Source organism: Acanthaster planci, linkage group LG17 (genome assembly GCF_054643075.1).
Source record: "Acanthaster planci isolate LZ-2023a linkage group LG17, COTS_SCS, whole genome shotgun sequence".
In the NCBI taxonomy this organism is placed as follows: Eukaryota; Metazoa; Echinodermata; class Asteroidea; order Valvatida; family Acanthasteridae; genus Acanthaster; species Acanthaster planci.
The window spans coordinates 12,166,395-12,192,096 of NC_141793.1; the positions used below are offsets into that span (position 1 = coordinate 12,166,395).

At 43.5% G+C, this 25,702-nt stretch overlaps 2 protein-coding genes across 8 annotated transcripts in view; one reads left to right on the forward strand and one right to left on the reverse strand.

Annotated features, from left to right (window-relative positions):
* Nucleotides 1-25,702, reverse strand: part of LOC110973364 (calcitonin gene-related peptide type 1 receptor-like) — an 85,063-nt gene that overhangs the window by 48,566 nt on the left and 10,795 nt on the right. For 2 of the 6 annotated variants that reach the window (XM_022224133.2, XM_022224130.2), the window contains exon 2: nt 21,653-22,231. The exons of 2 other annotated variants lie outside the window; for them this stretch is intronic. The gene's annotated coding sequence lies outside the window, so the exon portion shown is untranslated. Of the gene's footprint in view, nt 1-5,687; nt 6,082-21,652; nt 22,232-25,702 lie in introns of those variants that run through there. 2 more of the 6 variants (XM_022224134.2, XM_022224131.2) reach the window with 1 other exon arrangement.
* Nucleotides 1-25,702, forward strand: part of LOC110973368 (uncharacterized) — a 75,993-nt gene that overhangs the window by 25,126 nt on the left and 25,165 nt on the right. Inside the window, exons 2-3 of one of the 2 annotated variants that reach the window (XM_022224142.2) lie at nt 18,523-18,601; nt 19,761-20,026. The gene's annotated coding sequence lies outside the window, so the exon portion shown is untranslated. The remainder of the gene's footprint in view (nt 1-18,522; nt 18,602-19,760; nt 20,027-25,702) is intronic. The other variant, XM_087148098.1, reaches the window with a different exon arrangement.

Here is a 25,702-nt window from a genome sequence, read left to right on the forward strand (position 1 = left end):
CATAGTCTCAGTTATTCCAACATGTAGGGGAAAAAAGCACTGTATGTTTTTGGCTTTCCCTTTACACGAACAATGGTTCAGACTTTAACACTGTAAACAGCACATCATCGTAGTGGCAGTTAAAATAAAACGTTCCAAACCCCAACAATAACAGCTCTGAGTTTTGTGGATATAAATAAATGTGATTTAGGAATTCAGTTAGAAACATCAGGCTGCGACAAGACGCGCTGGCAATTTGATTGATGGTATTGTTGAAAGTGTGCAAGTGTTTAAGGTGTGCGAAGCGGTGAATGGGAACGATCGTTTTGGACACACACATCTTCACGGGGCGTATCGCATGATTGCCAGTATCTCTCAGCGTGAAGTCTTTAGTCCTGTCATCAGCTAGCCCGTCCCGGTTACTCGTCTTAAGACGAGTTCTTGATGGATTATTGTACCTGGTCGATGACAACTTGTCTTGAGGGACTTTACCGTCTCTTGGATTCGAGTATCTCCCCCATGAGATCTCTGGATAGTTTTAAATGACTGAGACATAACGTCTGGATAGCATCTAGCCGTCTACATGCAGGAGACACAATCTGTAGGCTGATGGTTGCACCAACTCATATTGTCGAACATACTTCCACCGCGGCAGAACGTTTTGTCGTACTCATCAAGTAAGCCTGCTCGACATTGAAGCATCATTTTAGCAACTTTCTCACGGCGTTACATTTAATTGGAGGTCTCTTTTCCCTCTCAAATATGCGTACTAGCAATGAATAATGCGAATAACAGAAATCAAGCCGTGGACAATCAGATGTCGTGGCTGAATTTTTCTCTGTGTTTGCCATCGTCTCCATCTTTATCGAAAGTCTCCCCTCGAACCTTAAGGTCCGTCTGACTCGTGACTCGCACTTTGGGTTACTATGGAAACCACTTTATTGCAAGATACACCAAGCAACTATTTCCTGGTCGCCGCCAGCAATTTTAATAATGTCAGTCTTTTACTTTTGTTGTTGATAAGACAACGACCATTATCGATGAATCAACGTCCAAATCTTAAGTGTCCTATCTCTGTGGACTTTGGTCCAAGATTTTAAATTGAAGCATCCCCACTCAAAGATCAATTAGTGACGATCGCATTGTAATGAAAAAAGGAAATTGCAAACATGCAACCTCTGGTTTGTTCCGGGAGTAGTTTACTTATGTCCGATCTGACATGAAGAGACTTAAATGGAGTGGAATTTGGTGAAAAAAATTACGTCTTCTCCTGTAACCCTTACTGAAATGCAAAGTCTGTACATGCACTTATACTTTACCAGTCCCGATTAAACTTTGTTTTCGTCTTGAAATTTTGCCGATGTCGTTATTAATGATGCAAATGCTTCACTTGTACTTGTCCGTCTCCCATATAAATCGCATAATTTAAGATGATACACAATAGAATAAAAGCGACATAGAACTGGACAGTGCATCCCCGAACCGACAGCAACAAAGCCCGCGCTGAAGCTAATTTTACTTAATCCCGCCCAAAATGCCAACATGTTGACATTTAATTTCGAGTGTCGAACTCCCACCAACATGGACGGCCAGTTTTCACAAGCGGCAAGGCGCAGCTCATCTTGGTTAAACTCTCCCCGGAGAGAGCCGTGGTTGGACAGGATCTCTTCCTACCTCGGCTCTCACCCGCGCCCACCCGCTCAGTGGGATGGTTTAGGTGTGCGGTGTGGGCATTTGGTCTATTTGCGGACAGATCGAGTGTCGCATTTTCGGCGGTCCCAACGCAAGAAATCTAGTTACAGAGCAAATGTGTGTACGGAGGGATTCTTGTCCGATCCAACTGTTCAAATACAGCGTAGGTGTCGCTTGGGTTTGGGGTTAAAACTTGGCCGCGTGGGTAATTATTCTCCAGAAAAGACACACAGTGGCGGGGTAATGTTACGGTCGGTGGACATCAGTACATCTGCTTTAGGTTACCAAAACGTTCGAGAGAAAGTGCAAGACAGTCCGAACAATGTTCAGCCTCTATGTTTTCTGTATGTTCTTGAATTTTCACTCTATGTTCTTGTTCTTTGTGCGAGTCACAAGACTTGTATGATGGTGTGCGTGTAAAGGGAAAAAAACGCCTGCAGCCCCCCCCAACATGAGGGATGTTCTGAATTCAATCTATCATTCTTTTTTTACTTGACATTTATTGTCTACATTTTGAATAAATTAATGGTTTTATTAAGTTATATTGATTAGGATTTAGAGTGGCTCTGCACAGATAATCCAATCATCGTGAATTACAATTTAGAAAACAAAAGTGTATTTCATACATGTTTGACAAAGTGTCTTGGCTTTTAAGTGTCCTAAATTGTGTCTATACACATTAGAATGCCTCTCCCAGGTACCAAAATGTAATATGATTAATAATTCTTTAATCAGTACAGCCCCCTTACCACATTGACGTACATGTAGTGCCAAATAATTCATATTTGGGTACTTTCAGTTAGTTTTAGCCAACGGCGCTAAGTCCGTCGGTAAATAGAGTCTAAAGGCGCATAATCTAGCCCGTAGGCAGTGTTAGGTCTCCCAACTCCCGTCGCCCGACGCCCGCGCGGAGGAATAATGTTATTGGCGGGAAATGAAATATGAAAATATTCGTGCATAGGCCTACATCATGTGGAAGAATGACAGTGCGAGGTATGTTTGAAATGCTGAATGTGGTTAACCGTTTGCAGGCGAGGATGTTGTTGCCTCCCGATGTATATTCAATAATATGACTTCAGTGAAACCACATGAGGGTCTGATTTTTTTTCGTGAGTGCAAAGCCTGATTATTTTGATGTTATCGGATTAGGTCTGCATCCTCATTGTAGGTTTTCCAGAGTGCAGTTAGAAGTAATCCCATATGAAACCATGGGTTTAGAAGTTCCATGACCCTGACGCTTCACTCTATTTTGTCTTGCGTTACTCAGCTTATCGTTTGTTAGAAAGGGGCACAGTATAAAACAGTTTGGAATACGTATGTTTTTAATGCGTTGACGTCGGAAATTTTTCTATTTTTTGCCAAAATCTTGAGATAGAATGGATATCCAAACCAAGGTGCATCTTGGGAGGAAATAATTATGCCCTTCGAAAACCTCAAACCGCTCGAAAATCGCTTGTTTGATCATTTTAATGTTACTGAAATTTAAAATCTATGTCCATATTTAACCCAATCATTTTTCTGTAAGATTTTGAATTCATATTTAAAAATCATGAGGCTGTTGTCTAGATGTTTTTGAAAAATTTGAACCTCCATACTCTTATTAAACCAAGTGACGTAGGCAGTGTGCATGCAGTCAGCAATATTTCTTCGCAAAGCTTAAAAAGAACACGACTCTTAATTCACCATTTTTACAGCATGTCAAGGCATACCGTTCGTGTGCAGCACGAAATATGTTTTCCACGAGGGAAAAATGGAAAATCGATTCATGATTTTTTTTCAATTCATGACTTTCTTTTCGTGCAGGTGTTTCAGCTGCTGAGGCAGTTCCCCCTGTCGGACTCATCAAAATCACTTCCGTTTTATCCCATCGATCAGGGGATGGTATACCTACCTGCATCGCTATAACTTTTTTTTATCTTCGGCTTGTAAAAATTCGATGAAAGTTCAAAGGAGCCAGGCCACCTGGCGTGGAGGGAAGTTGCTTTCTGGACCAGACTCCCCTTAATCCACGTTCAGCGAATACGAGGTTTACAAATCCCATTTTTCACAAGTTTAGAAGATTATTTATTAAGATTCCAGACGGCATCCTTTTTCAATTTTCTTTGACGCCTTTGCTGGACATTTAGAACGTTTTGCATCCGTCAGCAAGACAGCAACATTGGAAGTCGTTGCAGTCGAGGCAAAGTGTAACCGCCACTGAAGCCAATATAGAACCCAAATAGCACATTTGCAAGCGCCCTCTGCGGTGTACTACACCAATTTATCCCTAGATTTCAAGTAGGATCCGTGCCATATGATGGCTTGATACTGACAATGCACTACATTTGAGCTGTCAGAAATTTCCTCGCTCTTTCGTTTTTATTTGGAGATCCTTCACCGACCTTTCCCTTCGTTACGACCATCTCTGCGATCCAGGGGAGTGGAGCATTCCAAAGGAAGCAGGACGCATCAGACCCCTCGGACATTGATCCACTGTGATTAGTGTCCAGCGGGGCGTGTGGTGCAGCACACGCGCGTTGACCTCCACCTCTGCCACTGCGCATGCGCTGCATGACGGAACTGGCAGATATATGAGCTGTGGTGGGCATGCTCAGTGGGCATGCAGTATTCGAAGATTACACCTGAGCCTTATTAAGCCAAATTCCTGCAGCTGTCGAGGTGGTTTAATAATGGAGATTGCAATTGCGTGCACGTGGAAGTAGACCAGCAAGGCTAATCGAAGGCGACTGAGGATATGAACGCGCAGGACCTTGACTTGGTGAATGTTTCAACCTTGCTGATATGCCATCTGTTGTGTGATCGTCTTGCATGGCATGTACATGTATTGCCCCCCCCCTTTTCCTATTATGTCCCTGTCCCATTCATTTCGTCTTGAAATGTTAGGCTCCATTTCTTTCTGAGTCCCATTACAAATCTGCATGTTCACGGAACATGCATCCTACTTCAGAGTCATCTGGTTGATAAGTTTCCTGGTGAACCGAAGCACGCACGCATCTCGTTTTTCTATATGTTAATCGAGCTATTCCTATTATTATTACTTTTGCTATGGTCATGCATTTGTTTTTCCTTGGCATACAGTCTAGTGCATTGGTCTTTACTCAATCAAACCGTACCTTATATGAAAAAAATGGAACTCAAATATATGTGTGACAATACAAAAACGTATGTACCGTAAAAGCAGCGGTTCGAGTTTCAAATAATTTTGTACGCACTTTTTCACATGTTTAATCCACGATACGTTTGGATATTACGTAGAAATACGTTTAGGAATGCGTTTAAATGCTAAACGCTTTTCCATCTTTTCCATCAAAGCTAAATCTGTTTTCACGTTGAGCTTTAATTGAGGCATATTTTCAAAACAGCGTTTAGAAATATGTTTCAACTCTAAGCGCCTGTTTAACATTGTGTCTTGCAAAATTATAGAAGTTTATTCCCTGTTTTCATAACATGGTCAAGTGCACACGGGTCGTGCCACTAACCCCCGCAAGGAACACTAAGGGTCAACTCTGACCTTTTCTACCGACATTCCTTGGCGATTATAGAGGGGCCTATTTTCAGGCCAGCGATGATTCTTCGCGGAACTTCGAAAATCTGAAATAGCGTGAATGCATATGATAGTTCTTGCTCTCAAGATGTTATTCCGTTAGCCAGGATCTAGAAAAAAGAAGATCATAACAAAACTGGTAATATATCTGCCTGTTCTGATGTTCCGTCACGTATTAGGCAGAGGAAGTGCACGCGGCCCGGCTCTGTGTTGGTTTGTTCTTCTTGATAGTGCAGTCGGCGGTGATTACGAAGTATCTGTCATTTCTATTCACTAAAGCTGAATTAGGCTTTCATCATATAAACATTGTGAAGGAATAAAAGCAATCTGTCGACCATTATACCAACATCAAGGAAATGGTGTGGGCATGATGAAACCCTTTCTCCATATACGCAACGACAACTGTACATGCATGTACTGTCAATGATTCAAATATTGCTTATCAAGAATTTTTCAGGCAGGTTATACTTACCAAACTGATGTCTGTTTGTTGATCATTGCGCGCCAAGCAAATCTGGGTTTACCTCCCGCCTCATCTTTTCCTTCTGAAACAATGTTTCCCCTGCGATCCTGCCCGCCAAGACGAAGGCACTTAGGTCCGTATCATCAAAATGCCAAGCTAAAACATACATACCAGTCGTAAATCACCATACGGGCCCGAGCTGGGTACGATATGCCGAGCTCATCAGCCGCTCGAACCGTGGATCTGAGATTTTGGTGTTACATGGCAAGAACGGGCGAAAGGATTATAAAAGAAAGCGGATCGTGCTGAGCTGCCACGAAGCGAGGAGAGTCACTCGCTTAACGGCCAACTGTCACATGTCAGAAATTTACGGACCTCGATTTGCGAGCTTGTGGTTGGAGCTGGAACCGGCTGGGGATGAGATGAACCTAGATTCAGAGGAGAATCGACGGCTGTTCCGTGCATCTGCTTGACTCCCCGAGGTTCAGTCAGCACATTAGAATTCCCCCAGATGTAAACCCACGCTAGGTAGTCCAGGCACTGCGACCTTTCTCTGTTTACAAGGTTTTCTCTTTCATCAGCGGATCCCTTGAAGCAGTTTAGTGTACAGCTTAATTCGATCATAAGTTAGTCTAGCATCCACACTTAGATTCATACATCAAACGGCCGTCGACTTCTGCAAGCGTGGCAATTGCCGAGGCGAGATTGGAATTCTGCAGTTATTGAATATCGTTTGGTAAGTTGCAGAGCCGAGACATCAATAAAAACACCTTGACATTTATGATTTTTCATAAAGAATATGGAGCGTACGTCTGGAGAAATACTTAGATTTGTGTCTTGAACTATAGTACTAATCTGACCCTTCGGGGACCACTAACGGACATTTCAGGTGGCTATTGACTGTCGGAGAGACCTACGTTTACCACCATTTCCACAATACTGACCTTGCTGAAATCGCTTCATCGTTGGAGGCTTTGAGCTATACTGGTGATTAAGACTACATTCACATGTTTTGACCGTCAGCTTGCCGCCATCTTTCTTTGTTTTTTTTTTCTTCTTCTTCTTCTTTTCTTTTTTTTGGGGGGGGTCGTTAGTTTACTTTAATATACAGATAACACAAATGTGGCGATGGTCAAAGCATTTTTCAAAGACATGCGCGTCGGTCAATTTGCAAAGCTAACGTTCTGTGACACAGTGAAAAAAAAAGATCCGCCAGATCTTTGAGGGGATCAACCTGTTAATCAAACATGAACGTCTCACTTTCCCCGATAGCAAAACTGAGATGACAAAGAGGGGGGGGGGAAAGGAGACTCAGAAAGCCCATGCAACCGAAGGAGGTTTGGGTTGTAAACGCTAGACTCCTCTCTTTAAAAAATATGAGCGAAAGAGATCCCACCGGGAGCTCTCTCGCACGATTGCCGTAGGGCAAGCTGGATTTACGTTTTACAGATCAGGTTTAGTCTTTTGGCACGTGTCTCTAACGGGTATTTCCAGCACCTGAACGGAACTACAAAAACAGCGTGGTACGTCAGTAAGCATTAAAAATAGACCCTGAGATTGGAGGGGATATTCGCATCTTAAGTTGGCATTGATATCAGCTCGGCTTGCGCAGACAAACCTGCCGTAAGGGCCCACGCTGACTCGTTTTCCACTCTCACGCGTCGGCCAAACCGCGTGTGAGGACGTTGAGCATCTCGATTATAACACTCGACGAACGCTGTTGATCAAATCACCTTTACAGAAGAAGATTTCAAGGAAAGCAAAATCCCTTCGTAATCATGTTAAGTGGTCAGTGTTATGAAAGGTTGATATCCGGTGGTATACATGTTCGATCGCGAATACACACTCCCTTATTGTAGAAAAACCACTTGAAACACTAAAACTGTAGAGTCGAACAACGTTACCGTTGGCTTCACCAAAGTATTGGTTCGTCGTTTGTACACGGCAAACGATTGTACATGTATGTGCTTGTTGACAGTGTGTGGATGGCGGTTGCTGAAGGTTTAAAAACACCAACCCACGACATCTGTAACATGAGGAGGAGGTCCGTCCAGCCGTGTAGTCCGGGTTTGGGGAAGGGCAACGGCTTTCCTCGTGGGAACTCAGAGAAAAACCTGTGCCACTGGGTCTGTCTGAAAGGCTTTTGATATTAAATGTGACTTCTGCTGGTCAAAATAACAACTTGTTGAACAACAATTTAATTAGGCGTGATTGCTCAACAAAATCCCCAATCTGCATTGGTGTTATCCATCAAAGCCCACTTGTCATCCATTTGTAGGCCAGTTATTACCTGGGCCATCAATGACACTTCCAATGAACCGTACGATCCAAGTAGTTTACTCCAAACGACAGCGAGTGGTATGCCGAATGACGAACACTTCAACTACCCGCCATTTCCAGCATCATCATATTCAACGCCCATGGTGTATCTCATGACTTTGGGCCAGCATCACCTGTGCAGACGTCATGAGAGGGGTGAAAGAGGGAAAGAAGACGGCTTGTTGGTTTCAAGGGGGAGTTGGTGATTAATAGGAAATGTGTTTGGCCGTGGCCAAGCTTCCAAAACTGCACTGACACATTCTGCAAATTTCAGAGTTGGGATTTGTCCATGTGTTAATTTTTTGCGCTTAAATGTTATATACCAAAAGCCGTCGGTTTTAAGTACTTAAACACAGCTAGACAGGAAACCATGAATTTCCAATTTCAAAATACATATTGTGTGTTGATGATGAACTTACTAATCAATTATTTACTGATCCAAATATGGGAATAACTTATACAATGTGCAGCCTTCATTTGTAATCTTTGAGGGCATATTTAAAGGACCAACACTTTGAGAAATTGATGTGAAACTTTTGTGTTTGGTTTTGTGAATGTTATGGAAAAATCTATGCATAGAAGAAGACATCACCAGTTAAACGAAACAGGGATGCGTAACGTTGTCTGTTTCGTCACACTTGAGAGGAAAAACTACCCTTCTTTTCCCTTTGATTTCAATTTTGTCTCTTGAAAGGCTGTGCATTTTTACACGGACTTTTCTAGGCCCCTCGTAGACAGGTGCTTGGCACTGCATCATGTGGAGTTGTCGAACTCGCACCTCCAAGTGCTAGTCGCATGATACTCCATTCAGAAGCCAAATCTTCTCTAAACAATAATTTATTAGTTCGCCGATTACTTTATTAAACTGGAGGATTCATACGATTGTAAGCGGCATTTTTCTTGTGAATCTCTCTTGAGTGTTTGCGGCCTCTCACTTTGACGGCGCGGACAGCTGTCGACACCCGATACTTCCCGACACCCACGTGTATTATTCGGCAATTTTCTGCTTCATCTGGACCCATTCACAATCCACTGAACCGGATCGAATTACCAGGGAAAGGACCACCATTTTGATTATTGTATATCAAATATCCAAGATATGGCATACTCATGCAAGGCGACACGACTGAAGTGCCTGCTCGATATCACGCCGACCCTATGCGTGCACTAAGCGGGGGTTTGAGACGAACATTGTCACACTTGGACTACCTTCTCTGAACCTAAACTAAAAACAAAGAAACGCATGAAGATGAACGGTTCAAATCGCAGGAGGTGGTTTGATAATTCGATACAAGATGTCAACTTTTTTTGTTGTGGATTTCATTATGAACGCGTGCGTTTCTCGGAGTCGCGAAGTATTTTTTAGTCACTATCCTTACCCAAAAAGCTGTTGTGTTTTGGCCGCGCTGCGCTCAGGCTAGAGCTTTGTGGATGATGGAGAGGTCTGCAGAACTGTCAACATCCACCACTCCTCCCTAGGATTCGTAGCCCACTCAATCAATGATGGACGGGTTTCCCTGAATTGTATTTCGTCCAATACGGAACAAGATTCTTTGGTATGTTCTCTTCAATCACTCCAAATCTGGGATATGTTGACTGAAACGAGAGTTTGGGCTATCCAGTAAACGACTATTACAAGTTTGATATTTTCCCTGCGCTCCCGCGACAGACATTGTATCCTTGGTGCGTTGGACGAAATTACGCGGGAAATCTCCCTACCTTAGCAAACGAACACGTTATTCATTAATGGCGGGCCAAGAAACCGTCTTCCTGCGCATGCCGGGATATTGGCTCTGAAGGACAAGCCACGACTCAAAGCTAATCATCCTGATGTGAACGTTATGATATCTTGACATCGCCTGGGGCAACTTGTCATCAAGTCTTATTTTAGCCCTGTCAACCTATTTTCAAAAAATGTCCAATAGCAATCGCCTGAAATTCCCAGTTTCTGTGTCACCAAACAAACTATTAATATTATTATCAAACTAACATGGATATTGGTTTGTTTTTTAATGTCTCTGCTTAACGACCGGTATAATAAACAGATGATCGCCGAAGAGAATCGAGCACTTTCAGACAGATGGTCAGTCTGGGGAAATCCCGCGAGATTTGACGGGCGGCTTGGCACCTCTCTCGCCATAGCCCCGACACCGTCATCGAACGCATCCCTCACTCCTCAACACCTTGACGTCCACCAAAGCCAGGAATGTAGCGTATGGGGGGCTTAATCAAACAAAGCTCGCAGTTGCTGCAGGTAAACAGACCAAAGTTGGGCATTTGCTGGAAGGGCGCGAAAAGCCAATGAACCTTCATGACTTCAAAGTTTATAGAATCGGCATATTCTACGTACGTTCTGTACTGAGTATGTATATACATAAAATTGCCATCTTAAAATATCAAACCAAACAGCATCATTTATTGTATACCTGAACATAATTAATTTTACACAAACAAGGAGAGATGGCGTTGCCTTTGCATCCGTGGTACTACCGAGTAAATATAAATAAATTATCAAAACATTGCGGACCTTTCTGATGTCTTTGTGTTGATATATGGGTGGTTGACCGCGGAAAAATATCAGAGCAATTACCATGCTGAGTCAAGTAGAAAAAACCTTATCTCCTTTACTGATTGGAAATAGGTGTCATTATCCACAGGCACATGCTGTTATATGGGAAGGCTGTGAGGAGAAAAAGTTAATTGACCCAAAGACGGTCCCCTCGCGCGCACGGCACGACAAACGACAAGGACGCGCCAAGTACTACCCTTCCGAGATCGATGTATAATCACCACCCTCCAACAGTGCAACTTCACCACCCCCCCATCAATCTCGATATTTTTTCTGGCCACCGTACAGCAGTTGTTTTCTGAAGGACGCAGCAACCCGCAATCCCTCCCATTTACGAAAACCGTCTTCGCGCCGGGGTGCCGCAGAGCGCGCGTGGCGCGCTTAAAATAGCGCGCCAACATTGCCGGCGAGGTTCGCGTCATCATCTTTGTAGAAATAACTTCTCCCTGGCGCTGGGGCTCTGGGATAGCTGGCATTCCGAGGCAAGCCATGCCAAGAGTGTGCACTTGCACTACAAGTCCGAAGTACAAAAATCTTGCATAATTTAACGCGTGAATTTCAGGGATTGAAGTCCTTCGCTGAGAAAGGTCCCAAACTACAACATAATTATGAGATGGTCTTCAAATACACTTTGTTTGTTTATTATGCTCCCTGAAAAAGATTAAAAGCCTCTTGTCAACACAGAATCATTCCTTTAAAAGTTTAACAAAACCCCAAGCCAGATGTATATTTACATTTTGGGGGATATTTTTAGTTGCCTCGTGGTAACTATACATATATTTAGTTCACCTGAAACCAGCGAGGCGAATCAGGGTTATAGAGAAATTAGTAACTATGGATTACATCCCCATGCCCTGCAGAATCTCAGTTTAATTAAGTCGACGCACGCACTTACAGTATTTCCGAATGACCCCGATAGTCATCTCGTATCGGTCATATCATTTTACGGGGAAGTATACAGTTTCAAACAGAGGCTTATCATGTGCAATAAAAATTCCATGCCGGTGATAACTCTTCAAGACGAATGCTGGAATATCAAGCCAGGGATTCCATCTGTTGTGGCAAGATATGCGTCGATTCGGACTAGATTTTGAGGTTTGAAAAGGGGTCATGGTTTACTTCAGTCAACCGTCCATATGTAACACACAATCGAACTCTCAGTGGCTTTCTCAACAGAAAGACCAGTTTCATAGCTTCATTACCCGGTGATGTGTCTACGTTTGCTTGGACCACACAATAGTCCGGAACTATTTCCCTACATTGACAGCTAATATTTTTCCGCGCGTTAATGGCAGTAGACTAGATTCAAAGCATTTTACTTTGCGGGCAGTGGCATCGTTAGCATTCCTGTCGTTCCGTATAGCTATTGTGAAAAAACTACCCTGGAGAAATGCGAGACCAGATGTTTATGACAGACATTATGATTCAGTATCCATTTTAGCAATTTCAGTTTTTGAGACCTCCTGCAGTCAGCAAAATTGGTCCAGTCAATACTCCTGCTGTTTACAAGATTGTGTCCAGAGAGAGAAAGATGCTTGAACGATGGAACCCTTCCAGAAAGTGGCATGCTGAAGTCACGACTTTCGCGCGATTGAAAGACGAAGCGTTGAATTCTATATTTTGTATGTTTATCCCTGTAAACAATGATTACTTAAAACAGTATCTTATCCACCTTGAATAGAAGCACCCCCTCGTCGGTTGAAAAGAGCCATGGTGGTAGGGAGTGTTTGTTTCGTTGGTAGCGACGCGTACTCAACGCATGCATCTTATAGTCGTCCGTGAACCAGCGAAGTGGAGTTCCTACCCTAGGAGACTCCTTTACTAGGAAAATCACGCCCTGCCTTGGTCCCGCTCGGGGCCCATAGACCATGGGCCCTAATTCTGTATGCAGGCTACCAGGGAAGAAACCCTGGCGCAGAACCATGGGCAGCTAATGTTATCTCCTGTACACATGGACGCAAATAAACGTCTATGAACGTACAGTCACGCCATGCACGACTACATAGATCGTACCCCTATATGGTTATTCCCACCTATAGGCCCCCCTACTGGTGGTTTGCAAGTCGCTCACGTCAGACCAAAATGAAAAAACTAATTCACAGAATATTTTTTACAAATCCCACGCTGCTATTAAAACACCATTTTGAACATTCTCTCCAGATTTGCTCTTGCTTTGGTTAAGTAAACTGAAACTCGTGAAAGGAGAAAAACCGTTTCCCGTTCACATGCATGAGCTTTTACATTCGTGGAAACTTGAGCTGTTGGTCTGGTAAAGACCTCCTGGCTTCGTTATTTCGGACAGTGCGTGACGCATTCGGCGTCATTTAAGTGTCGATTCGCTTCTCATCCAGCACTTTTACGCAATACAAAATCGGAGGGATTCTTCAGCTACGTGATTTTCTCCCGATATTCCCGTGTTCTCTCCGCCTGTGATCTCTTCCGCTCGTTTTTTTTTAAACAGAAAACTGTTTGTACCAAAATCACCGGTTGTTTCGTGTCTCTCAACATTGTCACGCACCGGGAAGTCTCTTTGCTTCAAGGGAGACCGACCCATTGGACGGATCTTCGATCAGGAATTGTCTAGACCTGTGGCTTTGGGCTTGGCGGGAGCTTCAATCGTGATGAGAGTTAATCAGGAGGCCTTGGACAGCTCTTTTAACATGGCTTCCGTCTCATCACGACTTGATTGTAATTAGAGCCACATAGATCACTGACCACTGTATACCGCATAAATGAAGGCCGCGCTCATTTCGGATTTAAAGTACACGCCGATTATGTCTTCCATATATTAGCCAATTAAGTGACTTGCGTCCGAGTGATCGAGTAACTAAATTCGAATTACTCCGCTGTTTTTATTATGCAGAATATTGTGAACTTCTCGGATCGGCTAATCAATTCTGGCTATCTGTTCACTCATGGAGGAAGGACAGCTGGTGTTTTTTCGCTGCTTGTTCAAGAAGCGTGGAAGGGTTGCAAAGTGCGAACCGAACATGATCTCTCTACATTGCAAAACAATAACACGCGCTCACGACGGTGAGCGTGTATCACCACGTGACCCACGATCCGCAAACAGTTTAATGAGCTGTTAAAGCCCTGTTGATTTTGCCCCTGCGCGTCTCTCCGTGGGTGGATCGATTTATCACATATACACCTCTCGCTGTAGCACGTTAAGTGTCAACCTCTTACTCAACGGGTTTTAAGTCACATTTACATTTCATTTATTTCTTGTCCACGCGCTCTCGCCTCAACTCAGACACCCCGGTGGCATTTCTAGTTCACCCCGATCGCTAGTCTCCCACTCAAGCGGTGTCGTTGTTGTTTTGGAGGAGTCTAGCTTAACTCAACGGCCTCACTAGACAATAACTGAAGCATCCATCAAGAAACCGGCTTGGAAACGTCGAACTTCAATGATGAATTATTGCGTGCACGTGCGCGCATTCCCACAGTGGCTGCCATTGGAACGCTATGATGCGGGTATCCAAGCACCTGGCAATGGGTATTATGAAGTCGGACCAGTATTTCCTGTGCTTGTAAAAGTTTACCAGAAAGTTTCGGTTTGTTTATTGAACGGTTTGAACAGTGGTGGATAGTATAGATACGGTTGAAAACGGAATTGATCATTTGTGTCCACTGAGGGCGCTGAGCAAATCTAGCAATTCTACAGACGGTAAGAAAAAGAACGCTCGTCTTTCAATCAAATTATTAAAGATACCCTTCTCACATTTGAGGATCTTGTTTGTTGCTCTACAGGAGGCATTGATTCAAATATTGTATGTATGCACTTACTCCGACGATTTGCAATTCCCTTTTGGTTTAACCAGTTTTGTAAGCAAGGTGACATTTGAGTGCAAGTGGCTCGAGTCCAGGGTAATGCACATCAGTCTTAAGACTTAATTGCTTAAAATCTCACAACACAATCACAAAAACCACCGATAGATGCTCACAAAATAATTGTTGTGCGTCGTGGTCACGGGGCTAAATTCCATTTCTTGTTTGTGAACGAGCCTGGTTTTGCTTCGTACCGTCCCACGTTAATTCAACTGCTCTGACGGAGAACAAACAGGGAACCAGTTTCAGAAAAAAAATCGCGCCTGGACAGTTGCGTCTATCAAATGGTCCTTAATCGATGCCAGATTTGGTCTGATTGTGGTAAGGGCTAAAAGCATCAGGAGATGAAGTTCAACAAAGATAAGGATACTTCAGACATGGTCGGATGTTGTCGGTGCGTGGAAGCAACCGACGTCGCAGACGATAGTCTGTTTCCCCTATCAGATGCGCACAACGACGGAAATTCCTTTCTCTACAAAAGTAACCCAGAGCCCCTGAAATCCGCGACAGTAACAGTCTCTTGGAAAAAACTTTCGGAATGTGAAAATAACAGAAGAGCGTACGCGAGCAAATGCACTCTTCAAGGTAAAATATAGACAGAATTTATGGTAAATGTTTGAAATTAGCAAGTAGTTCTTTTGTTGATAACCTCTGCACTCTTTCAGATCTCATTTACGAATCTTCCCTAACACAAGATATAGATAAGCCTGTGAATTTATGTACTCTAAAATGACATGCTTTACCGTCTTCGGTGAGAGAATTAATGTCTGTGTACAGGTGAGTTCTTGTCTCATCGCTATTAAAAACAAACACCAAAAGACGCGATGGCAATAAAAAAAAATTCTGAAGGTACCAGGGAAGAATTCCACGACATCACCAATAATGTTTAATACGGGCCTGCTCGTCAAACTGCCATTTTGGTATAAATAACACGACGGCTGTTGATAACTGTTACCACAATGTCTCGCTCTTGGACGTAATTGGACCGCAAGACACATTACTCATAAATCTGAGGGGATGGAGGGGGGGTAATGTGCCAGCGAGTGGTGCACACACTCTCCAGCATGGGAGATTTATGTATCATGTACACAAAGTAACAAGTTATCTGATATATCGATTGTCGGGATAATCAAATACTGCCGAGTGTCGATTACTTCGCGTAGGTTGTCGAAACGAGCACAAATAGCCCGAACGATCGAACATTCGTCTGTGACGAGTTCACGATCAACGCCCGTTTATCGGGCACGAAGATTTTAAGAAAGTGGAAGTTTGAAATGTGGCCGCAGCACCAATAAAAATATTTATATTAGCAACATTTCCTTGTTTTACAGTGACTCAAAGCAGAGTTTCACGACTTTCTATCAGCTTAAATCTGCGCTAGTGGCTGTTTGAAACGACTCAACTACTACCAGACAGAGATTACGCCACGAAAACAAATTCTTATACGATGCATCCTTAAGAATACAATAACACTCGCGACCCAAACATACTGTAGCCTTCCTCAGTAGGTCTGTATCCGTTCAGATTGACTGGTCTTCTGCCGCATTTATTTTGCAGCGTTTGCAAATTGTCTGCATGTGATTTGCAATTTCTCCATCTACTGAAACTGAAATGGCAGAGTAATTGTACCCGAGGAATCGTGGCGTCTGTTTTTGATATGAGCTATCATCCCCTCTGCGTCCTTCCGATCGGCGTGCGTATGAGATTCCTGCTACTCACAACTCTTAGATATGGGACCAAATACTTGTGTCCCGACTAGCGGTGGAGTTCATTTTCGGTATAAATTGAATACGATTCGATCTGGGCTCGCCTTCCATCCGCGTCTCTGATGTCCTGCTTGTCGATATTTCATCGATAATTTACGTCCTGTCTTTCATCTCCACGAGAGATCAAATCGTGGTGATGACGACGAAATGATGATGATGATGTTGAAATATTAGAATGGACCCCGCACCAGGACGAGGCTCGCAGTCGCCGGAGGAATTACTGTCCCTTCGGTCTTTCGAGCGAGCCTGCCGGAGCGACACACGGCGGGCCTCAACCTGATCAACACTCGGCCGCCGCCTCACGCGAGCCGACCCGATCGGGTCGCGAGTCTTCACGGCAGCACATTACCGGGCCAATTATGTCAAACATTTGGCTGGCCAGTCGGTGGAATTTGCTAACAGTTCCTGTTCTGATGATATGCGCGGCTGCAAACCGCACGTGCACAACATTTGCACATAACATGCATATCATACAACTGTGACAACCCCCCCACCATTTTTTAAGATATAGATTTGAGGCAAACTCAAACACCACAGCGGTGTCTATTACTGGACTCGTCTGTGTAAAAGAATGAATTTGTCAAAGTGAGATCTTCGGTTGTGCAGCTGTTGGCAATAAAAAAAATTCCCTTCAGCTACTTGGTGAAACAATTTGAAACGTCAAAACAGCATCTGCAGTAATAATTACCTGCGTGTGAAAATGCCAACCGCGCTCAACTCCATCGAAAATGTAAATTGCAGTTCAATCGAGTGAAGGCTTTTTTCCCTTCCACGACATATAAGTACTTCCGTGGATTGTCGAATCTCGTTAGACTGTGCTGTGCGTTTTTACACGTTAGATATGAAATGATTCCATCATTTACTATTGAAATATCTAGTTGGACTGACGACTCAAGTAATGCCATATTTATCACGGGAAGGAAAGGTTAATCATATAAAAGAGATCACTTCTATTCATGTAACCTTTCAAACAAATCTGTAAAATCCGCAAAGTGATCCAGTAATTTGTGTGGTGGGCTATTGGAAAAGCCTCCAGCAATTTGTTTGGATTACCTGCATGTAATGCCACGCATCACGATTTCGATTGATTAAACAGCCCACGTACATAAATATTTGTGACTTTGTGTTGGAGTACCATGCACGCGACCCATTTTCGAAATCAGCGTGAAACGCTTTTTGCCATGTCCCAGTTAATGATGTCCCCCTCTACGAATCAAGGGGGGAAATTAGTAGTTTTCTTTCCTTTTTTCCATATTTTTCCATTCGGAAATCAAAACAGGTCTTTCAGCACTTGTTAATCGTAGTCAGATCCTTACACTACCCCAGCAACTCAAGAAGCCTCAGTTTATCCAGCTTCCAGCCAGTTCACAGCGGACGAGGAAACTACGTACGTTTCCTTTCCGGTCCATGTACAGTACTATTTTGGGCTGTGCTGCACTTAATTCTTGCGTGCAGTGTTGTCTTTGACCCATTTTACCAGCATCGAGGGGAACGAGGAGGGTGAACTTTTTTTTTTTTCAGGGAGACTTTTTGTTCCCTCTCGGATTGAGCTTTCCCCCCCCCCAAAAAAAAAACACGGATTAACCTTTTCATCTGAAGAACAAAGCTCAGGAAAAGCAACTATTGTTACAAAAGCAATTTGGATTTGAAAGGGAGGAATCGACCGCGTTTAAAGGTACTAACTGCGGGAACAGCGATTCTGTGAAAGTCTTAATGTTAAAGACCGCTAACTATGCTTACAAGTCACTTTTTGTCTACGGTCTCTGATTTTCAATCCCCAATGACCAGGTGCGGTTTCAGATTCTTTGGGGGAGGGAGGGCTGGACCATTTAAACTTGACGTCAACTTTGAACTTTCTCTACGGCTTTTTCATTTGTGCATTTTTGGGGATGAGCATGACAAACGTTTGGGGTCTTAAGCCGCCCACTGCCCCCCCCCCCGAACTGTGCCTGCCATTTGCATTTCAAATAAAGAGGGTATGTTGATCTGATCATATGAAAAATTGACTTTGATTCATGCACTTCTGCTCACAAAACAATGAGCAGCGGTCCAAGATGGTACACTGTGAATTTGCCTTGGATACTCTACCGTCCATGAAAAAAGCGGGAATAACCACGGCAACATCACGTGTCATCACATGTCATGTTTTGCCCTGCACACAAGCTTAATTCACCGATGCCTAAAAATGCGAAGGCTGCCTATCTACATGCGGAAGCTGCGGTGCGTATCATGTCTGCATTAAGCCAACCACCTATACATGTACATGTACACCAATGTAGTTAACGCTGAATATACCGTCCAGTTTTTGATAGTCGCAGAAATTGGAACTCCAATAGTCATTCAAGGATGTCTCTTCTTTCAGATCCTTGTGTCCCACAATGTCTCCAAAACGTGATCACATCGGTGGCGTCACAGGCCCCAAGCACTTTAATTAACAAAGAGTGAGTAAACATACCTATTATTCGTTCAAGTCAAGGTATGAAACACTACTTTCAGTGTACTCGTTCGATGTTTGGGTTATTTTGTTTTCTTCTCTTTTCAGATTGAACGTCAACAGCATTCCGACAAGTAACTTCCGCTTCGCAGACTCTTAAAAGAGTGTTTTTCTTTCCTATTCCGCTCGTGCGAATGATTGCCGAAGAACCGTATTCGGTGTTATTGTATCAAACAAAACTCTTCTTTGTTTTGCATTTTTCTGATGTCCGGTGGGGGCCTCAAACCTTTTTTCTGAAACATTGGCTCCGTTCTCATCCTAACGCTAATTCGTTTCTGTGCTCTACCCGACTAGACATCAGTTGAAGGATCTGAAATCCCATGGTCCTGAGCACAGTCGAAGATAATGATACTGTCAATCGAGCGGCTCCATGGTTGGAGCTGCTTGACTGTTGACTCATACCTCCCAGGCTCGGAGGATTTCCGAGTTTGGTCGAATGAAAACGGTGGATAATCTTGGATGTTGTATGTCGAATGTGTCAGTCTTACACCTCCGGTAATAAATTGAAAGCGGTTTTTTTCCCCACAGCTTATATTACGTATCTATTCGTTGTTTTTGTTGAAACTGTTTAAAAATCACAAAGTCAAATTCAGTAGCAATTTTTAACTCTGCCAGTGGTATTTATATTACACTTGGGCTAACAATTCTGTAGAATCGTCCATTTTTTTCCGTTGACTTAAAAACGTGTGAAATACATTGTAAATCTTTTGGTTGTTTATACTGGAAAACTTCATTTCAAACTATACCGATGGAGTACTTTGCCAGACAAATGGAAGTTTCTGAATAAAGCTGTAGGCCTATTTGAAGAAAATTTCTTTTTCGCGTAGAACTACAAATCGAAAGGTTGCACATTTTGTTTTTGTGGTTTTTCTGTTTTAATTTGTGTTTTTTGTGTGTGTTTTTGTTGATTTTGTTTTTGTCCTTATTTAATTGGAAGGAAACTTCATACTTTATTTTTGAGGCAGAAAGTTTAATGACCTTTCAGATTTTTGTGTGCGAATTGATCAACTCGAGACCAGGACTTCAGGTTTTGCTGTGTTTCTCGATCGCTTCAGTTGTAAGCTCTGGGACTGATTTCCAATCGCATCTCTCTCCTTTTTTTGCAGCGGGTGGAGAAAGCTTTTGTCGAGCACAAAAGTTGATTTGACACGCTTCCCCGTTTATTTCCATGACGGGTCTCCCCGTGGGAAGGGTTTCACAAGCCAGTTAGGATATGAGTCTCCTTCCATCGTTATCATCGTTTCTGGCTAAGAACGTGGCTTCATCTCAAGACAAGCATCCCAAGAGACTGAGGAATATGGTTCATTTCTCGTGGAACGTGTAGATGGTGCTGAACGCTGACGCAACCATAGTTCTTTCGCTCATAAAACCGGTACGTTTACATCAGCAATCAAGTTCTGTTTCCACATTTCTTTTTAATAGATGTGAAAGTTGCGTATTCGACAGGGCAAGAAGGTTTTGTTTTAATTAAAAAGCTGTGTGCAGAAAAAAAGGCACAATTGTCCACTTATGGAACCAGATTAGATTCCTGTTCGATTCATTTTGGGAGGAGCAGGAATCTTGCTTTCATCAAGTGAGCATTGAAGGAGTTGCTTCAAAAATGGCTTACCAACACTAAAGCCACTTGAAACAACTGGTGAGTGGTTTCCCAAATAATTATGCTGAGCACACGCACTGCCGCACGCTATCAGATCCATCTGCAACTGAAAAGCACATAGCACTTTCTCTCCTGTGATTTCTTCTCAACAATGAGCAACCTGGAACGAACCTTCCTTTATGACGGGGGAAATTGTGTCCAAGTTAATGTACAGCTCCCAGCGTGCTCGAGAAGAAAAACATGTTGTTGGTTGACTTTCCCCGGTGGAATTTCTGTCCACATCATGACATTTTCGCGAATCTGCTACTGCTCCGAGGCAAGATGATATAAACGCATCAACTATCGTGCACGCGTAGCTATTTCCTGATGTCTTTCCCAGAGTCGTCACGAACGCACGCGCACATCACGCCCTGGCTCAGCGTGATTGCCGACCCTGGATTAAAATTTCGGATCTCTGATGAGCCAGCATAACAGTTACGTTTACTTTGTTTGGGGGAAAGCATTGCGTGTGTGTGGAACATTTCACGAAGGTTTCTTGAACCTGCGTCGCGTGTTCTTGCTCTCGGTTGTCGGTCGTTGTCATGTCGCGTTAATCGGTGACGAACGATCTACTCATGATCTTGTCAAGCATACATTTCAACAAACAAGGGCGAATGACCGCCCGTGCCCGTGCACCCAAATAGATTAGACATTGGACGCGCTCCGAACGCAGAACCTGGAACTTTGCAAAGTGTTCGAAGTTCGAAGTCAGCGATGAGACCGGGTCTTTGGGGGGGGGAGATTTGTCGCGAAGGGTGGGCTTTTTTTTCATTATTAACGGTAGTTTACTTGCAAAAAGAAGCGTCGTGTTCTTTACAGTATCGTACAGTGTTATCTTAACCTATAACGGATTACTGTAGCTGGTGAAAAAAGGATAAAAGGACTGGGCACGTCGAGAATTTGCCCCGTTACAAATATTGAAACTTGAAAGTGCAGCCATCAGTCACAATTAATAAGATTACTGCTGTATCGCGTCCTACGGAAAGGATTTCAACAGTGCAATGATATAAACTACAGGTGAACTACATGCATAATATAACCAGGGTCGTCATAATTGAAAAGATGTCACAAAGGGTTGTTGTTAGCACAAACAGAGATATCTGATAACCAGCTGTAGACTTTGCACTGAGATCAATGATGGAATGATAGACCTGGATGCACCAAATGCTCAATAAAAGAGCACTTGTTTATCCTGCGAAATATTATCCAAATGGTGTTATAATAATTGTAATAATGCATCTCATGTTTGGCTATCTTTAGTAGCGTACAAGAGAAATAATTACATTTAGCCGTGTAAGAAAACAGCATTTTGTGTCAACTTGTATGCTGTGAATAAAAATGGGGTGCTTTTATTTTACTTACCGATTAGCTTGGAGATACTTCCAGAAGCCTAGCGCTGGTATAGTGGAGCAGACGGTCCTTCAGATAACGGATGATGTTTTGCTGAGTTGTTTTCCCTGTTATTTAATCGCTTTCAACTTCCCGAGCGATGTCCAGTAGCGCAGTTAGGCTAGAACTTCACTGTTCAGCAGGCAGCGACCGCCGTTCCAATCTCGGTCCGCGCTCTATGGTTGTACACGCTGCCACACACTGTCAAAACGCGGCTACGATTCTCCGTCGCAAAATACCCGCGGAGCTACGAGGGAGAACGTCCTTACCGTGAACAGTCCTGAAATAATGGTCCAGCAGTTATCAAGCAAAAGCCAGTGGACAGACTGGGACGTTGTCACGAGCCGTTGTCAACCCACGACCACTCATGCAGGCCGTCCTACTAGTCATCTATTAATTCCACGCGGATGGAGCCCAACTATGCCAGTTCAAGTTCACCACGCACTGCGCGTGCCCATTTTTTTTCCTCCCTTCGCCTTGAGGTTAAAGGGCAAGTGCAAACGCAGCCTGCACCGGTGCTATATACAGCACGGACGTGTTTATACAGTTTATCTGTGCAGGAAAAGAAAGAATTTCTATAAAAGTCGGAAAGGGAAAGAATGCGAAAGGAAAATGCCGAGGGGAGCTCTCAATGGCAGTGCGAGGTACCGATTATAATAATACTCATTCTGATGTTGACACGGGAAAGTTGCAATTTCATTTTCGATTGTGATGAATACCAACGTGCTTTATCCAGTGCACAATTGGAGCCAGAGATGAATCATTTGAGAAAACCTTTAGCTCTTTGCATAATTGTGTTTTCTGTCCAATTTTGCACTTTCTATTAACACGGAAGCCTCTTAGGAATGACCCAAAGTGGCAAATCGTAAACGGTCATATCACGTACCGCACTGGCATTGCAAAATCATCCGCAACAGAGAGGATCGATCTGTCTTATTTTGGACAAACAGAATAGAGGAAATGCCAAATAAAGCGGTAAACATCGCTTCTTGGCTCTACATGGGCTATGACTGCTTTCGGAAGGGAGCTGCAAACGCGTTCCTGTGGTTGTGCGACTTCTCTGGGAATTATCGGCAGTTGGTCCTGACGATATTAGCCAAGGTATAGCCCCTTCATTATATCGGCATCTTAAAGCAACACCCCAGGGATCAACGGCAGTGCATCTCACCAACCATAAATGATCGGTTACTTATCTCTCCGCGGATACATTTAAATTTCAACCCGAATTACGAACTGATTGTAGTCTTCCAAGGAAAGGGACTGGACATCTTGAATGCATGCCACATGGGAATAGGAATATTTTTAGAACGACCAAGTCCTGGCTCATTATTTTTTTTTATTGGAGCGCTATAGTCAGGCGTAGTACCATTTCGTATAAATTCAGTCTGTTAAGGGAAGTGGGGGGTCGGTCTCTGGCCTACTGATGGAGCATTTGTCATTTGCAAACCAAACAAGCATTGCCCGTAGCACTCAAGTCCGTCTCTTATCTCGTGGATGAAAATGATATTTATCAAAAAAATCATGAGAGGTTCGTTTGGGGCATTTGCCGTGATGAATGGGTTCGGTAAAACCCATGCATTCCTATTGCTGAATATTGCTGAACACGAACGTTTATGACGGCTGGTACAATTATAGCCACAGATAAAGTCATATCTCGACGTAAAACCAATAACCTTCCCCGATTGAGATGGATTCAAAGGACGGCTTTCCACAAAACTCCATTCTTAAAGAGACTCCGTGGAGCAATCACACAATCCCCGCCTCTGTTAGCGAGCATAGTAACCCACATTCCCTCACTCAAAGCAATGGCCACTGCAGAAGGAAGTTCTATCCAAACGGGCTGAGTGTTTTGATATCCCTGTTCATCCTACGCGGACCTCCACGCGATCACTGGAAATTAGTAATCTGAAAACATATTTTGTTTCCTTTCTGGGGAGTATCTCCGGCCAGTCTGGTATTGTTGAACAGTTGAAATGAGAATGTAATACACAGCAACCACAAGGCATCCCGTGTTCTGTCTGCTGGGTCAGATTTCAATTCTCGCTTGCATTTGTTCATCACGTATCCGATTGCTGTTGGTCCGCGAGATAAGTGCGTGTGTTGGACACATTTGCTATTAGAAACTCTTACGAGAACTGTTTAAATATATCCATCTAATTACTTTGGGTAGATCTTATTTCGAGAATCGCGGTCAAGGTGTTTAAACACTCTCGCTCATTCTCTCTGTTACAGGGTGAAGAACCTCTTCATATTTTGGAGTTTTATCATTACTTCAGTTTGTCACACAGTATTTGCCAAACAACATGTATAGGCCAATCTACAAGTCGAATAAAATCCGAGATGATGTTCCGTGAACAGCAGCCTTAAGGAATTTGAAGGAAGCCTTATAATAGTGTGAATTTAAAATCGACCACTGTCGTCGAATATCTAACTATTTCGCAGAGTAAATCTTGGATAAATTCAGCAAAGCTGTAGAGTTGAGTTAGAATAATAATATCTTGGCTAAGAAATTAAGTCCAGATTCTTTGAGAGTGCATCGACCGTGGTAACTTTTCACGGATAGTAGGACTTTGGAGCTCGGTGAGGAACTGTGAGGGAGCAAATCAGTCAGCATTAGTGATGGACACTACTGAACCCCCCCTCCCGCAGTCGCTGTTTCCCCAGGGAAACAAGAATTCTGACTTTCCCTTCCACTGTCACTCCAATCAGTGAGCAGATCCACTTTCCGGTCAGGGGCTGACCTGGTTGAATCACAGGCAGGTCAGTGTTGGCGTCTGCAAGCACAACGCTCTCTCGAAAGTTTTTGCTGGCAGACTCGCTCTTGACCTGGAGGTCTTGTCCCAGTTTCTGAGATGATTGGCCTTATCTCTGTTCACCCAGGCGTCTGGAACAACTGCAAGATTGTAGCCCACTATAAGTGTTCTGTAACGTTACAAAGGGGGCTTCCGTTTCAATATTATATCTTGAATCATCTTAAATATAAAACTGAACCAAGTGGCAAAGCGTGCATTTTGTGATAAGTCAGTTGACGTTCTATCCTAACCATGTCGGCTCGACAGGCCTAACCATGTTTTACAGTCTTAGCTGTAGTCTGGACCACAGAGTTCTAGCTGTATGATATGAGGGATAGCTAAGTGTCAGTTGTCTTTTTAGATCTCGACTTCAAGCAGTGAGCCTTTTGGGAAGATTAAGTCCACACGGGAAAGTTGTAACCTCGTTGATGTGTATCTCGTTAAAATGGCAGGCTTCGTACTTTAACGTTCCTGGACAGGGTTGAATCATGGTTGAATCTAACGGTGGAGCCGGTGGACTTAAGATAACTTCTCCGATTAGATATCTTTGAGCCTTCCTTGATGTGGTGATCATGGTCCAGTCCTATAGCTAATTCCCCTGTTAGGAAACTATCCTCATCTAGTCAAGTCAAAGACTCGGGCATCGCTTCAGGCTTCCGCACTTGGCAACTTTTTAACTCACACCAGTTACACTTGATTACAGCCATGAGCCACGCAGAACTACTCTTTCCGGAAAACAATTACAACAGGATTACCTATCCAGTGTGACCTTTCAACACTGGATCGGGTTCGCTTTCCCTCAGTAACGAGCTATAAAGTCAGTACAGAATCCGTCTAATTCCATCTGAACGAGTAGATCGTGTTTCCTTCGTCCAAGACTGAAGATAAGGAATTTATCGCCTCTTTACAGACATTTTGGGGTCTCTCCGCAGCGAGTTTTCGGGTTGAAGCCGCGGACCCAATTTAAATTCGGGACAAAGTGAAAGAAGATTGACGAAAATTGGTTTTCTGCCTGATTTGTTTACGAGAGCGCTTGAAGTATATGTACGTGTGTCCAGTGAAGGCATCAGACACCCACGAAATCGTGACCAGTAAATTGGGTGAAATGGGCTTCGTGATGATGCACTTTGTGACTTGAAGGACAACACTACACTTGCAACGCTCCCTAAGTTGCATGAGTCACATGATATTCAGTGTTGTGGCCTACAATGTCACAGCGTCACACGGAAAT